This window comes from Adiantum capillus-veneris, chromosome 28 (genome assembly GCF_014529385.1).
Source record: "Adiantum capillus-veneris isolate H3 chromosome 28, ASM1452938v2, whole genome shotgun sequence".
NCBI lineage: Eukaryota > Viridiplantae > Streptophyta > Polypodiopsida > Polypodiales > Pteridaceae > Adiantum > Adiantum capillus-veneris.
The window spans coordinates 32,347,951-32,363,579 of NC_140958.1; positions in this window are offsets into that span (position 1 = coordinate 32,347,951).

Consider the following 15,629-nt stretch of genomic DNA (forward strand, 5'->3'; position numbering starts at 1 on the left):
CAATCTGTGTGTTCAATTTTGTAAATGAATTCGGCTTCCTTTAGTTTTTCAATCTCTTCTTTTATCTTCCTAGTAAATGTTTCATTATACATGTATGGCCTTTGTCTACTTGGTCGCATCATCTCTCATGGGTATGGTATGTTGATAGATTTTTGGATCAACACCCTTGAGATCCTTGTAAGACCAAGTGAAGATATCTCGGTATTCCTTTAGCAAGATTAGCAAAAGTTCTTCTTCTTCTTCTGTTAGGTCATTTGCAATATAAGCAGGTCTAGGCTCTTCGCCTGGTTCAACCAGATCTATCTTTTTAGCGTTTTCAGGCTCTTCGTAGAGTCTTCGTAGGACTTGCCCTATTTTCATAGTTCCCTAACAGGTTGTTCGACTATGATTTTTTTAATGCCATTTTCTTAGCAAGCTGTACACAAAACTTTTGTAAGCATTATACAATGATCTTGGAGAGTATACTTTTTATAATGGGATGGAACACTCATTACATCCTTACCATCCACTTCCGTGGTTTCCATTTCGGTCATATATATCTCCTTTAGAGCTTTTTTCAACTCTTGATATTTCTTTTTCCGCTCAACTCGGGTCATGAGTAGTTTCTTATCGTGTGGGTTTGCTTGAGTATCCTTCCTTGTTTTTCTCGATGTTTTAGACATTTTTGAATTTTTGTCTGAAGGATATCTGCCAATGATTTTGTCTTTGACACAATCATTTGCATCTATCTGCATCAGGAATTGTATTCCACTAAAGACTGGTGGCATAGGCCATGTTTTCACGTTTCTGGTGTCTCTTTTTCGTCTATACCATTTTTGTCTTCTTGATTTCTGGTTGGGAACGTCAAAAAACTTTTCCTCTCCTCCTTCCAAGAGTAGCTTAGCCCTCACATGTTCTTTTTCTGACCCCCAATCTTCTGAGGTAGCTGAGTGTTCATCTAACTCATCAGTTACATCGTATTAGAGGTTTGAAAAGACTTGTTGAACTTTCATCAAGTCCTTGGGTTCCTCATCTTCGTCTTCAATGTTGAGGGTTAAAATCATTTGGATGGGAATTATGACATAGCCATCCTCATTGCAAAATTGAGTAGGCATAGATGTATTCACACATACAACCATTATTGCTAAAATTTGAGTCCACTCAAATGGCTCAAAAAAATGCTCTGGAAAGGATTCAAGAACATAGGCTTTGTCTGTGCAGTCCCTTTCTAGAATACATTCTTCTTGTTTTAAGCTTCCGTTCTCTGAAGCTCCACACATCCAAATAGGAAAGTCTTTTTTTAACCATGATGGAAGCTTAGTTTCAGCCGAAGAGATTGAATTAAACTCCTGTATGGGTGTTTTCAAGACATCTCTATAAGTGTGACCTTTTAGATTTACTCTTGTTATAGATCCCACTTTCTTCAAGTATAGATAATTGTTTCCCTAATATTGGATAAGCTATACTTGTCGCATGAAAGGTCTTCCCAATATGATTTTATAATTTAGTTTTTTCCCAAAGTCTACTATGGCAAAAGTGTGTTGATATTCAATTCCACAAGAATTGACTATCACCTTTTCAAGCAGCCCTAAAGGTCTCTCAATGTGTCCGTCAGCCAATTGCAATTTCAATTGCGTTTGTTTAATGGCTGGTTGTCCCCAGGATTCCCATACTGCTGAAGGAGGAGCTGTCTCTCGGGAGACGACGAGGCTCTCTCGAGCTTGCAAGGCGCGAGAAGGAATTTCTCTCTCTCGAGCTAGCTCTCTCACTCAGCTTCGACAAAGATTTGGCTATAACCCTCTCTCTCGATTTTGAGAGGGGAGAATGAGGAAAGTCTTCATGCAAGGGGAGTAGAGGGAGGAGGAGGAAAAGGGGTGCTTGACCTTATGCTCTTGGAACCTCAAAAAAATGAAAAATAGAGTTGGATCGACAAGCACAAAGGTTTTTTTTGCAGGAACGAAGGGGTGGAAGGCATGAAAGGAGGAGGGAGGAGAGGCGGCTATAGCCGTGGAAATCAGGCAGTCCAAAAGGAGACATGTTTTGCAAGATAAAGAGCAAGACAAAAGCCGATAACTGAGGGCAAAAGGAATTTTTTTGGGATCTGACGAGCAAAGGAATAGTATAGGGTGGGTGTTTTGTTAGCAATTACAAATTTCCTTCATCGGGCTAGGGATTTTGATAATGGGATTGCAAATCAAAAGGCATACCGACAATGGCGCATGCATCTGATTTGTAATAGGATTTCAAATATAAACAATTGGAAGTATCTTTCGATTTTTAGCATCAACAATTAAGTGTCGATAGTTGGTTTTAACTTATTTTTTATTCGTATTTGTGATGCGAGTCGTGATGTTCTTCCGGATTGATCTGTGTTCATATCTATATCTTCTTAATAACTCTAAAATCGGCCCTAACTGCACTGGCTTCCCTTGGTTTCAGGCTATACTGAAAGTAATTACTTCAGCAAGAGGTATCTATGGATCATCGAGTAGACCGTTATGTAAGATTTCTTGCAATGAATTTTGATGCATATACACCTTTCACATGTCCAAATGACGTTCGATGAAGATGCACTAGGTAGATTGCTTTCTAGATGCACATTGGGATTCACAGAGGAAGATGGCAATGCTTCTGGAGTTTGTTGATTGGAATCAATATGTTATGGTATGCCAAAGACATTAGTAGTAGATGTGTAATGTCTCTTTAATTCTTTCTTTTAAATTTCTTCCCTCAAGCATTTAACCACTGCAGTTGCATTGGGGTGGCTACATGTGCGGCCCCGTTTCTTGGGTTCACTTGGAAAATGTTCCCTTAGTCGAGGTGCCCCAACAAAATTTTTTGTATGGCATAGTGTACACTCCCAATCTTTGAATCGATCACCGACGTTAATTGCATATTGCCATTCTATCCTAGGTGCCTTTTATTTCTTTCTAGTTTGAATTTGAGTTCTATCACTAGGTCCAACGTTTCCTTCCATCTCAAATAATCTATTCAAGAAAGCATGGAACAATGAATGCATAACTAAAGTAACAAAAAAAATACTCATGTATCACAACAAGGTACATCTCTACACAAACATACGGTGATTTTGATGATAACATGTATCAACACAGCAATTTAAAACTAGTATTAAAATTCAGGCATTGTGTTTATTATTCAAATCTTTTGATAACATACTTTGCACGCATAGTCAAATATATAGACCTACTTAAATTTTAATTGATATTCTTTATTTTCTCTAAAACATTCACAGATATTAATCTTTGTAGATGTACATATATTAAATTTTATTAAATCTCAAGCATCATAGCATGATAAATTCAAGTAATCTTTAGACAATATAAATGTGTGTTTTCAAATTAAGATACATGAAATTGATAGCATACATATAATGCACATTGCACACCCAATGAAGGATTTCTTTCATATCCAATTAAGGATACTTTACACCAATCTATGTTTGTCCAATACGCTAGTATAAAACAATAGAGCCTTGCTTAACGTGGAACATATCAAATATCAAGAACCAATACTAGCCCCTAAGCAGGACTCTTGGCTCCATCAAATCGTAATTTATGAAGTAGCATGAGGGAGCAAGCAACATGTAAATTTTTGTGTTACTCAAATACAAACAAGCTCAAGCCTTCAACTTTGTTCCTAAATCTCCACCGGTATTAGCTACGAACCACACTTAGCCCACAATTCAAAGTATTGAAGACTAGTGGCTCAATAGCCTTAGGCAATCCTATCAGGAAAGAAGATCGTCCGTAAAATAAGGACCTTCTTCTCAAAAGGACCTCCTAGCCACAATGGGGAGTTCTAAACATTCTAAATCTTTCTCAAAAAGCTAAAAATATGCCTAATCGTACGCTCTATATAGTGATGACATAGCCCATCGTGCTTTGGGTTTTCCCGACGGGCACGTTCGGTATCAAGATTACCTTACAGGGCCCACCGGGCAAAGCCAAAGCCCGACTGGTTTACAGGCAGAGTATGTTCAAGCCGGTCATTGCAAAGTTGTGTGAATATAGATATCATCACAACATAAATTATATTATTAACACATGTTATTGACGTGTTCACACATTGGTATAGACCAAGCCATCTTGACCTTAATTTTGGTTGTCCCTTCTCACAAATTACTCCTCAACAAAAGCTTCTACCTACAATTGCATGCTCTCCCACCAAAAGAGAACACCTCATCAATTGATGACATTACAGTTCTTCAACCCCTTCCACCTCTTAAGCCTCCAAACGAATCTATCAACTTCTTAAGCATGGTTTTCCCAAGCTCAAATCTTACTTTATTGTAACTCGCACCAATTATAGAGCCCACTTGGAAAAGCACTTAACATCCTCATGAGGGCAAAGGAGCACGGCCTCCTTGGATCCAAGAAATAGGGCACGAAGCAGGAAAAGGGAGTCACATGTAGATGGTTAGGAAAAGGACGCCACATGCAAACTGGTTCGGACAGCCAAAGGAGTCACATCTATCTATATATATATTTAAAAGGCAAGAGTGAGCTCCACATGGCTGCAAATCCACTCTAGTGTTAGAAAAAAACCGAGGTCTAGATTATTTTAACCGGCTGAAATTTTAAAATCCCGGTTAGATTTTGAGCTTGCCTTTAAGAAAACCGGCAAATTTACACAAGTTTTAGTGTAATTACTTGCAAAAGCTTCAAATTTTAACCTAAAAACCGGGAGAATTTCAAGTTTCCCCTTATTTTAATCAGTTATGAAAAATGTATTTTTCTAGCCCTGATCCACTCCTTTTTTTTGTCTATCGTCTCAACGCGGATTACTCCATTGGGTTGCGGGTGTAATGGGAGTGGGTTACCAACTATCAATTAGTGTTGCTCTCAACTCCTCGTCGGCTATATATTTAAGGTCTCTTAGGGATACTTCCCTACGACGTTAAAAACTCTCTTCTAATTCTTCTAATTCTTCTTCTCCTTCTTGCTCAGTCGCCATGCCACACAAGCAATCACCATGGTCCAACCAGGTCAAATGGGCAGCCTATTCCACACCTCTCCGTGGTTGCAAGGGTCGTGGAGCAGTGCCAAGAAAGTGGCACTAGCAGTACAGTAGCCTCAAGCTGTGGGACTGGTGCAGCACCACTTCACAATAGCCTAAAGCTGCGGGACCAGTACTGGATACCTTGCAAATTGGTCTCGATACGTCTAGAGAGAGGTCATGTCAATGTCTCCATTAGATTAGGCACTGGTAAAGTTTGCGCCCACACAGAGAAGACACAGTGCGCATATGAAGGAGAAGCGCTCGGTTTGTTCCCTCTCCATAAATGTCAATGAATGAATGGTCTCCTGCGCACATGAAGATTAGATCGCTTGCAAGATCGCTGACATAGGTTGCAGATTTTGACAGAGCATGTACAGGTTAGTTGCAGAGCAATTGGCAACTGGTAGGAGACCTTCCCACCATAGAGAACGTAGATGTTCACAACGAACGACTCCTGTTGCTGCCTGAGGAATCGTACGCTCAAGTTGGAAGACGATTCTAATCACGCCAAAAAAGTGATGGACCTTCGCACTTTTTGGATCGAAAAATTAATGCACGCGCTTCATGTGTGCAGCGCGCGCGTGAGAGAGAGAGAGAGAGAGAGAGAGAGAGAGAGAGAGAGAGAGAGAGAGAGAGAGAGAGAGAGAGAGAGAGAGAGAGAGAGAGAGAGAGAGAGAGAGAGAGAGAGAGAGAGAGAGAGAGAGAGAGAGAGAGAGAGAGAGAGAGAGAGAGTGTTCATTGCCCGTTTGCTGGAAGTTGTGCATGCAGATCGATCTGCATGCACAACTTCCAGCAACGGGCAACGAGAGAGAGAGTGTTCCTTGCCCGTTTGCTGGAAGTTGTGCATGCAGATCGATCTGCATGCACAATTTCCAGCAACGGGCAACGAACACACTCTCTCTCTCTCTCTCTCTCTCTCTCTCTCTCTCTCTCTCTCTCTCTCTCTCTCTCTCTCTCTCTCTCTCTCTCTCTCTCTCTCTCTCTCTCTCGCTGCGCACATGAAGCGCGTGCATTCAGTTTTGGATCCAAAAAGTGCGAAGGTCCATCACTTTTTTGGCGTGATTAGAATCATCTTCCAACTTGAGCGTACGATTTCTCAGGCAGCAGAAGGAGTCGTTCGTTGTGAACGTCTACGTTCTCTATGGTGGGAAGCTCTCCTACTAGTTGCCAATTGCTCTGCAACTAACATGTACACGCTCTGCCAGAATCTGCAGCCTCTATTAGCGATCTTGCAAGTGATCCAATCTTCATGTGCACAGGACACCATTCATTCATTGACGTTTATGGAGAGGGAACAAACCGAGTGCTTCTCCTTCATGTGCGCACTATGTCTTCTCTGTGTGGGCGCAAACTTTACCAGTGCCTAATCTAATGGAGGCTTCGACATGACCTCTCTCTAGACGTATCGAGACCAATTTGCAAGGTATCCAGTACTTGTCTCGCAGCTTTAGGCTATTGTGAAGTGGTGCCGCACAAATCCCACAGCTTGAGGCTACTGTCACAAGATCTTCATAACAAATTTTCACATGGGAAAGGAGACTCTTTTCTTATCATTATTCAATATAGAAATGGAAAAGCATAGCGTTTTTTATATTGCCATCAAGAAAAAAAGATGGTTTCACAATTTCCATGTTGAAAACTGGTGTTTTTTTTCTAATGTGAAAATGTAGTGGAGATTTTCACCATTTAAAAATGACACATTTTTCATGGTAGGATTATTATTTACATGTAGAAATGACACATTTTCAAGAAGGAAAAACATCTTGGAAAAGTTCACCATTTGGAAATCTGATTTTTCCAAGATGAAAAAAATTTGGATAAAAGGATTTCACATGTGGAAATCTTAATTTTTCAACATGGAAAAATGTGGATAAAAGATTTTCACATGAGAAAAGTTCCATGTAGAGATTTTTACAAATTACGAGTATAGTCCTATGGATATTTGGTGTGTAAATTTATTTGGTTTTGAGTTTTAACACTACTTAACTAATATATTATTACAATTGTTTAAACAATACCTACTACCAATACATTACAAAAAAAACCCCTTTGTTGAGTAATCCCACTAAAGTAATGGAATATCACTTTGAGATACCTTCCATTAATAGAATCTATACAATGTACTTATATGTACTTGAGAATACGTATACATATATTCAAGTAATCTCAATAGAGTAGTCGAATAACATGACTTTGGGGTATCTATCATTAGTAGTTATGCATAATTTACATCGTGTACTTACATGTACTTAAGAATACACCTACTCAATAGACAAGTTACAGATCATTATGCATCCTTTTAAGTTATGACTAGTACGGTTGGCGGGCTTCTCTCTCTCTCTCTCTCTCTCTCTCTCTCTCTCTCTCTCTCTCTCTCTCTCTCTCTCTCTCTCTCTCTCTCTTAGATGTGTGCCTGGAGGCGCATGAAGCACTGCCGGATGAAGCAGCGTTCGCCACATGTCACAGGAGGGGGGGGGGGGAAATCCCTCGCCCTTTCATAATAGTATAGATTGTTTCAATTGATTGGATAACTAAAAATATTGATTTTAAAATAATCTTCAAATGAAGAAACAAGCCATACATTATGCAGCAAACACCTAACATAATGATTGAAAAAAAGGATCTTAAATGGAAATACCATAAAAACTTTAGAGATTCAATGATTGAAAAAGAGGTCTTAAGTGAAAATGCCATAAAATTTTAGAGATTCAATGATTGAAAAAGGGTCTTACGTGAAAATGCCATAAAAACTTTAGGGATTCAATTACCAAAAGCTACAATCTTTCTCTACCAGAGTTGAGCTCAAATACTCGAGCGGTAAGAAAGCCTTCAATTAGGCATTTTGTTGCTAATAACCCAATCTACATAACATTTCAAGAGATCTTCCGGCTTTGATTTGCTTGTGTACTGACGAAAGTGCGCCTTGTGTATCGTTTTGAGATCCTTGATTGGCCACAATTGACCATACATATCGTCAACGTCATCCACATTCATACCGCTCATTGCTATCTCCTCCATTTGATTATTGCTTAGTAGGGTTCCAATCACCATCTTAATCAAACAAAAAATAAAAGATTCAAAACTAGATTATTCATTCAAAGTGCATGCAAGTAATAAACTCAATTAACGTGATCAACATTCACTATTCTTGATCAATAAATCACCTTTTTTCACAACTATCATTGTATCTTGCCGGTTTATGAAAAACCCTACTAGATTTAGTTGCTTCGATAGTCTACACACATGAAAAACCACAACGACATTACCACTTACAATATATTATAGAGCATAAACATTTCATATTATTTATTTCACTCACAACTAGAGGGGTTTTGCTTTGGAGAGTAGGACGAGTTTGGTTGGAGATATTACTTAAGGCCTACATATCAAAATACATGTTAACTAATTTATGCATTTAATCACCAAATTTAGATTTTATCAAGTAACACACCTTTCTTCCACCAGAGGATTGTGCTTCATTCCTCTTCTTCAAAGAATCTTTGCTCTGAAAACATAAAAAAAGGACTATGTTAATGGCATAAATCGCACATATGTAAATCCATACATTGTTCACTATACTTATCCATGTGACCACTACTTACCATAACATTAGCAAGGCTTGAAATTTTTTTTGTCTTCCTCTTTCTTGCATGTGCCAAATTTTCCTGCTCACCAAAATTTAATTTTAATAAGAGTCTTCGTGTATTTACATGTGTATGTAAAGAGAGAGAGAGAGAGAGAGAGAGAGAGAGAGACCATGCCTTTGATCCTTATTACTTACAAAGTCACTGGAATCCTTCTCCAGATTATCCATTTCTTAAAGTGGATCAATTTTAGGGCTTGCAGGTATATAGCATTCTTCAGTATGGACTGCGAAAGGAATTTGATCTTAACTTGCATCATTAATTGCTTGCTCTTTTAAACTAGCTGGAAGGAAAGGGTCCATTTTGTTGTACAAACATTTTAAAGTCAAACAGTCTTTAGTTCATATATTACCATGTGCTATATATACTTAAATTTGTGTGTGTGTGTGTGTGTGTGTGTGTGTGTGAGAGAGAGAGAGAGAGAGAGAGTTGAATACTTACTTTCTGGCCTACAAATTCATCGTGTGAATTGCTTGTGGCTTTGCATGAGCTCTTTTTCATGCTTATGTGATTGCTAGCTTCAGAATGAAACATTTGAGGAAGGTAGCCATCCAAGGTAGAGTGATTTCTCTAAGTTATGTGGGAGTGATGCATAAAAATCCTAATAAAGCGAGTAGAGAAAGCTAGTAGTTTATATGAGTTCATACACATGAGAAATGTCTCAAGAGATGTTCTATAAAAGACTTCCTTAGATTATTCAAGTAGATAGTTTATATGTAAAATATATTGAGAAAGCATACATTTCAAAATTGCTAGACTAAGAGATGAAAGACTTACAAGCATCTAGAAACTCCCGTCCACACCAAAATGAAATTAAAAAGAGAACTATGTTGAGAATGACCATTAATTAAACTTACACTAGTAAAATCATTGCACCCAAGAGCATGACCTTTGTGGTTAGTGTAACTTTCCATTGAACCTTTGTTCACAAATTGTTCAGAGATACTTGAGAGGTTGATTGTAGATATTTTCTATTTACATAAAAGGACAAGTTATGAGTGTATAAATGGGAGATAGGATAAACTTATAAGAAAAAAATTCTTGCATCTTTTATTATAAAACAATTGTGGAGTCAAACCTCGTTAACTTTAGCGTTATAATGATCGTGGTGGCTATCCTTGAAAGTGGATTTATCGATAGAAGAGTGAAAAACTTCATAGCCATCATGTAGGTCACCCAACCAAGCATCCTAAATAGAAATTATCAATAACTTTGTGAAAAGTATCTATATCTTATAAAGCGTAAATTTTTAACTTTAACAAAAAAAACCTCATGTTCATCCTCAATATTAACAACACCTTGCAAAAGGCTTGTATAACATAGTCGTTGAGGAGCCCCATCCTTGAGCAATGCTGTGGATCCACTTGTTGTATAAGTATTATTCGATGACTTAGGCATTTGCATGGGTACATCCATTAAGGCCGTACTCTATAATGAAAGGTGAGTAAATAGAGAATAAGATTAGAAAAAAAACAAGAGATAAAGCTAAAAAGAAATTACAAACCACTTGAAAATTATAATAATCATGACTCACGTTTTTCACCAAGTCATGTGCATAGTATCGCCGCCTCTTTGCATCCACCACCAACTTGCCACATTTTTGTATATAGTTTTGATGTTCTAGAACCTTTGTGTAGATATCCCCCACTTTCCACTTCATTGGTGGTATTTCCTTTCCAAATTGTAGATCCTCTATCTCTCCCATATTTTGATTAATAAAATCAAGAATTCATTTGACTTCTCTCGACAATTTCAAAGATTAACGGAGGAGAAATCTGTTTTTTCTTGGCCACAAAACCCTTTGTCAAACCATTTTTGAATTGTCCTAAAGTTTTTATTGAAAGACACCCATGCCGCACTATAGTGTTTTTCTAAGAACATCTTACCGACGGTTGCATGCATTCCTCTCATCTTACTAGGATGAAACACCCTATCGTAGGTGATAGGATATGCATCGGATAAAAGGGATGAATTGTTTGATGTGGTCCCGTTAGCTTGATTTAGAGCTAGTGGTCTTTCTATAGGTTGGAAAAAGTAATCATCAGCTTTACTTAATGAATTAATAGATATATTATTAGAGGTAAGCAAATTTGTTAAAGTGTGACTCTTTGAAAAATGAAGATTGCTATCCTCTAACACACGTTTGCACCAACGTACAAGAGCATGTCTATGGACAATAGACTTAATACCAATCTCTGACCAACCTTCAATGGTCATATATAAATTTTTTTACCATTAAGCATACTCGACATAATAGGCTCTATATATTGAGTGGTGCCGCAAAACTTTGCGACAAAATCGGCCACAGAAGCAATGTCCCAAGCCATTACATTGGTAGCATCGGCATTGCCTTCTTCAAAGCTGCAAAAAACAATCATGGATTCATGTCTAAATTTAATGCTAAAATATTTTTTTATTGTTCTAAAAAGAACACCATAGTTAAATAAAGACATACCATTCAACTCCCACAATTTTGTTTGTACCCTCCATAACAAAACAAAGTTGCAAAAGAAATGCCTCTTATTTTCGGCCAATCCCTACACAAATGCCCAAAGTCAGCTCATTCCACAAATATATCATGAGCCAGTAGTGAATATGGGTCTTTTTTCCACATATTTATATACGAGCAGTGCTCTGAAAGATATATCATGAGCGCCACTAAAATATAGGGTCTTTTTTATAAATCAAGGTGGAATTAGTTTTTTTATAATAAGGAAACGAATTCTGCTGCGCCAATATACCTGTGGTTGACGGTAATTAAAGGGTGTGTTCCAGGATGACAGCTACAGGGGATGGCACCCGTAAGCAGATTAGGAGGCTACAAAGAGAAGATATAAACCAGTGCATGGAATGACAAGGAACAGTAGCATAGGTGAAGGTCATGAACAGGGGTTTTTGTCTCGGCGCACAGTTGCAAGGCAAAGGGTACAAGGCAACGGGCAACCTCGGAGATGTAGCTTGGACCACCCCTACATGACGTGAGGGCAGAGGGTGCTACCATGGGGGCGTTTACCCGAGAGCAGCACAGAGGGGTAGTTGGAGATCGACATGCCAGAGGTTGTGGAGTTGATGAACGGGGGGATGGTGTTAGCCGTTGGATGGGGAGCCAAAGGGCTGGCCTGGAACTGCAAGGAGAGGAGTTGGGCTGTGAGCATGGGTTTGAGTCTTGAGAGCACTCGCTTGAGGAGGTGGTCACCGCAAGCGGTAGGAGGTGTACATTTCTATTATAAGCATTATCAAACCTGAAGCTCCAGTTATGGATACATCACTTGTGTGTGTGTGTGTGTGTGTGTGTGTGTGAGAGAGAGAGAGAGAGAGAGAGAGAGAGATCAGAGGGAGACGTGCAGGAGTTTCATGAGAGAGAGAGAGAGAGAATGACGCAGCTACCTGATCTCCCTCGCTACTCTTTACGAGCACTGTTCACGACATGAACACCTCACGAACACACACACACTCTTGGCAGCGAGTGTTGTAGAGTCTGGTCCTGCAAGGCTGTAGGTGATCAGGGGCTCAATTATGGCACCTCGCCTCCAAGCTCTCTGGTCGAGCACTGAGCAGTCACCAGGAAGTCCAACAGCCAGCTACACCCAGTCCGGGTCATTCTCGCATTCATTTTGAGCGCCAAAAACCATGTAATAGATTCCTAGGGTTAGTCTTAGCTATATTTGGATGGTGCCCTATTCTTTCAAAAGCAAGGCACTTGAAAGTAAAACCCTACCCTCCCTATGAAAGGTCGTTTTCTTGTTCTTTTCTCTAATGAAAAATATTTTTAAGGTCTCATGGGATAGTTTCCTACGACGTTAAAATTCTCTTCTCATGCTTCTTCTTCTTCTCTGATGAAAAAATACTATTAAAAAATTTAAATGATAATTGAAAGTTGGAGATATGTTTATGAAGAATAGGTCAAAATATGCAATAGAGGAGGTCATAATATTATCCACTTGTATAGTTTACAGAGCATTTTTTTAAAAAAACCCGATAGATCAATAAAGTTTGCAATCGCTTTATCTCGCTTTAATTAGTCTGCTCAAGGGTTAGCTACACGAGGTAAACCTTTCTCAAGCACCAACTTAAAGATGTCACTACTCGGTGAAAAAATATGTTCTCAGTGTACATTTGTGATGCTTTGAGTTAAATCCCAAAATGCCAATTGAGAGAAAGGGAAATGGGAAAATTTTTTCCTAAAAATAGTGTAAATTTTTAAACAATGGTTAGATTTTTGAAAATTTTCTTCTAAAAATTAAAAAGGAATGTGTATGGTTGCAAAAATTATTTCTCTTGCACGCTAAGAGTCTCCATTGGTTCCCCGAGCATGAGCACTACTCGATAAAATCAATTCTCTTGATCGCCTATTTCAAGGGTAAGGTGAAAATGATTTTTCATGAACCATAGGATGTGCCTTCTTACATTGTTCAAAAGAAAGAGTGTTTTATCTTACAATCCTGCTACTTTGGACGTCAAAACTTCTTGTTGAGGATAAGAGGAAGATAAGTATAAATATGCCACAAAAGTACGTCTATATGGATTTTCCTAGCCATAGGTAGATAGAGAAATAGACGCAATGACGAATTAATATAATGTAGGTGGATAGAGAGGTATATAAATAGTAGATAACTATATAATAATAGATACATAGTTATATATAGCAATATGCAAATATCTAATTTATATAAGGGTAGATATACAGATATATAGATGGCACATAAATGGATGGATAGATAAAAGCTACTTCATTGTGTGATACATGGAATATTGATAATAAAGCATGAACATAAATATTTACATAACCGTAGATAGACAGAGATATAGTCAGAGGAAACATACGATGCATGTTCCCAAGCGATGGTAAATGTAGGTGTGGATAATGTAGTTTTGGCTACATGGGTGCAATATATACTGGATACTTTTAGAAAGATAATCTTCACCCATGTATAGAGATAGATAGATAGGTAAAGCATAATAAACACTTGGATAGATTTAATTCTATCGATTATTAAGCACGATTATATATATATATATATATTGAAGCGGTCCGGGGCGGGCAAGAAGAAGAGTGGCCTCTAAGCACCCTTGTAGGCTCCCATGTTGCTCAATTGGGTTGGGGTTGGAAAAAACAACAAACACACACAGAAACCCGCAACCTAACCCTACACAAATTTGGGGCACCACCTAGTTTTGGATGCGAACTAGGACGCGTAAAGAGAGAGAGAGAGAGAGAGAGAGAGAGAGAGAGAGAGAGAGAGAGAGAGAGAGAGATAGTTCTCGGGCTGCTTTGAAATGTATCGGCAATGATCAAGCAAACACAATTATATATGTAAGAAAGAGAGAAAAGAGGGAGGGGGTGCTTGTTGCATTAATACCTTCTTACAAATCTTTCATGACCGATCAAAGTGAGATTAGTATTTGTTCAACATAGCTTGAGTAAATTTCACCACAACACATCACAAGAAAAACCACCCCAATCACTGTCTTAAGGCCAGGGGAGTCCTCTCCACCCTGTCACCCTCTTACAATATGTGGGATTTAAGGCTAAATTGATGACAACACCCAGACACAAGCTATCAAGAACTAAAAATATCACCAAGACACTTACACATCATTGTTGTCCATTACTTCACATTGGAAGAGAGACAAAGTATCCAAGCTTAGTCCAAATCCACCCTCCTTGATTCAACAAATGTTGGGCTTACACTAGTAGGAGGAATGATAGATTTTCCACTCTCAATTGAATGATCGCTCTCTCTCTTACAATGGCATAGAGTTCCCGTGCTAATCCCCCCTATTACAACACATGCACAAGATTATGACAATGAGCTTCCACTCAAGAGCTCCTTTTAGAGAGGTTGAGCTTGGCTTCTCAAGCTATAGCATAGTGCTCTTGCTAATGGCTCTCCCTTTGTGCTAGCTACACCCTCCTTTTATAGCAATTTTGAAGGCTAGGGTTACTCCTCTAACCATGGTTGGGTTAGATTTTTAGCACTTATCTAATTTCTTTTGCTTGGAATTATCAAGAAGTTGGTGTGGATAGATGAAGAAGAGAGAGAGGAGAGAAGTGGAGGTGATAGGACTTTCCATAGTAGGTTAGTGTTAGTAAATTAGTAGAGTTAGTTATTTTATTGATTTACAAATGGAATTGGATATTTACAATGGGAGTATCCAAGTAGGATACAAATGAGGAAGAAAAAACTCTTAATAGGTAAGAAAACATGGATTTCTTACAATGTTGATGCTCAAGTGTCTTGAGTAGGGTCAATTTTGACGCTTGTTGACGGTCCACTAGCTTTGACGGTACGTTTTTTTCACTCTTGACCTTCCTTTGGGAGCCAAGGTAACTGAATATGAGTAATCAATCACCATGATTCTGTCTTTCAAGAGAAGAGGCTGAATTTTGTGGTTTTCTTGATAGATATGGGTAATATGGAAGAGGAAAAATGAGACTAGGTGGTCAATTTTGGAATGGAAGTGTGTGTAGGAGACATGAGTTCACCATGGTTTTTCTTATTCTTCAAGGTTGAGAAGAAGGTGAGTAGGGTGCAGAGAGGAGTGGTGAGAGAGGTGGGGATGATGAGTGGAGAGGTGTGTGTGAAAGAGGAAAATGATAAAGTGGAAGACGGAGTGTGGCTGCATAGCATGGGCAAATTGGGGTCTACAAATAAAATCCTAGCTCACAGCTCAAAGCTCAAAAAAAATATGAAAAAATTTGATGTGAAAGTTCAGCTTACGAGCTACAACTTTTGTTTGTATCACATTTTCAAATTCGGGGAGCATGTGATCTTTAAAAATTCAGCAAAACCGACTGTTTTTTCCACTGCACAAGGTCCTTCTTTGGATGATTCTTTTGAATACCTCCAAGAGTGAGCTCCCCATGGTGCATGCATGCATTCCACATACCCTTGACCTTATTTGGTAGGTCTATAATTGAAGATATTGTTGAGATCATGATATAAGTGAATAGTACAACTAAGAAAATCAAATATTGAGGGGTCT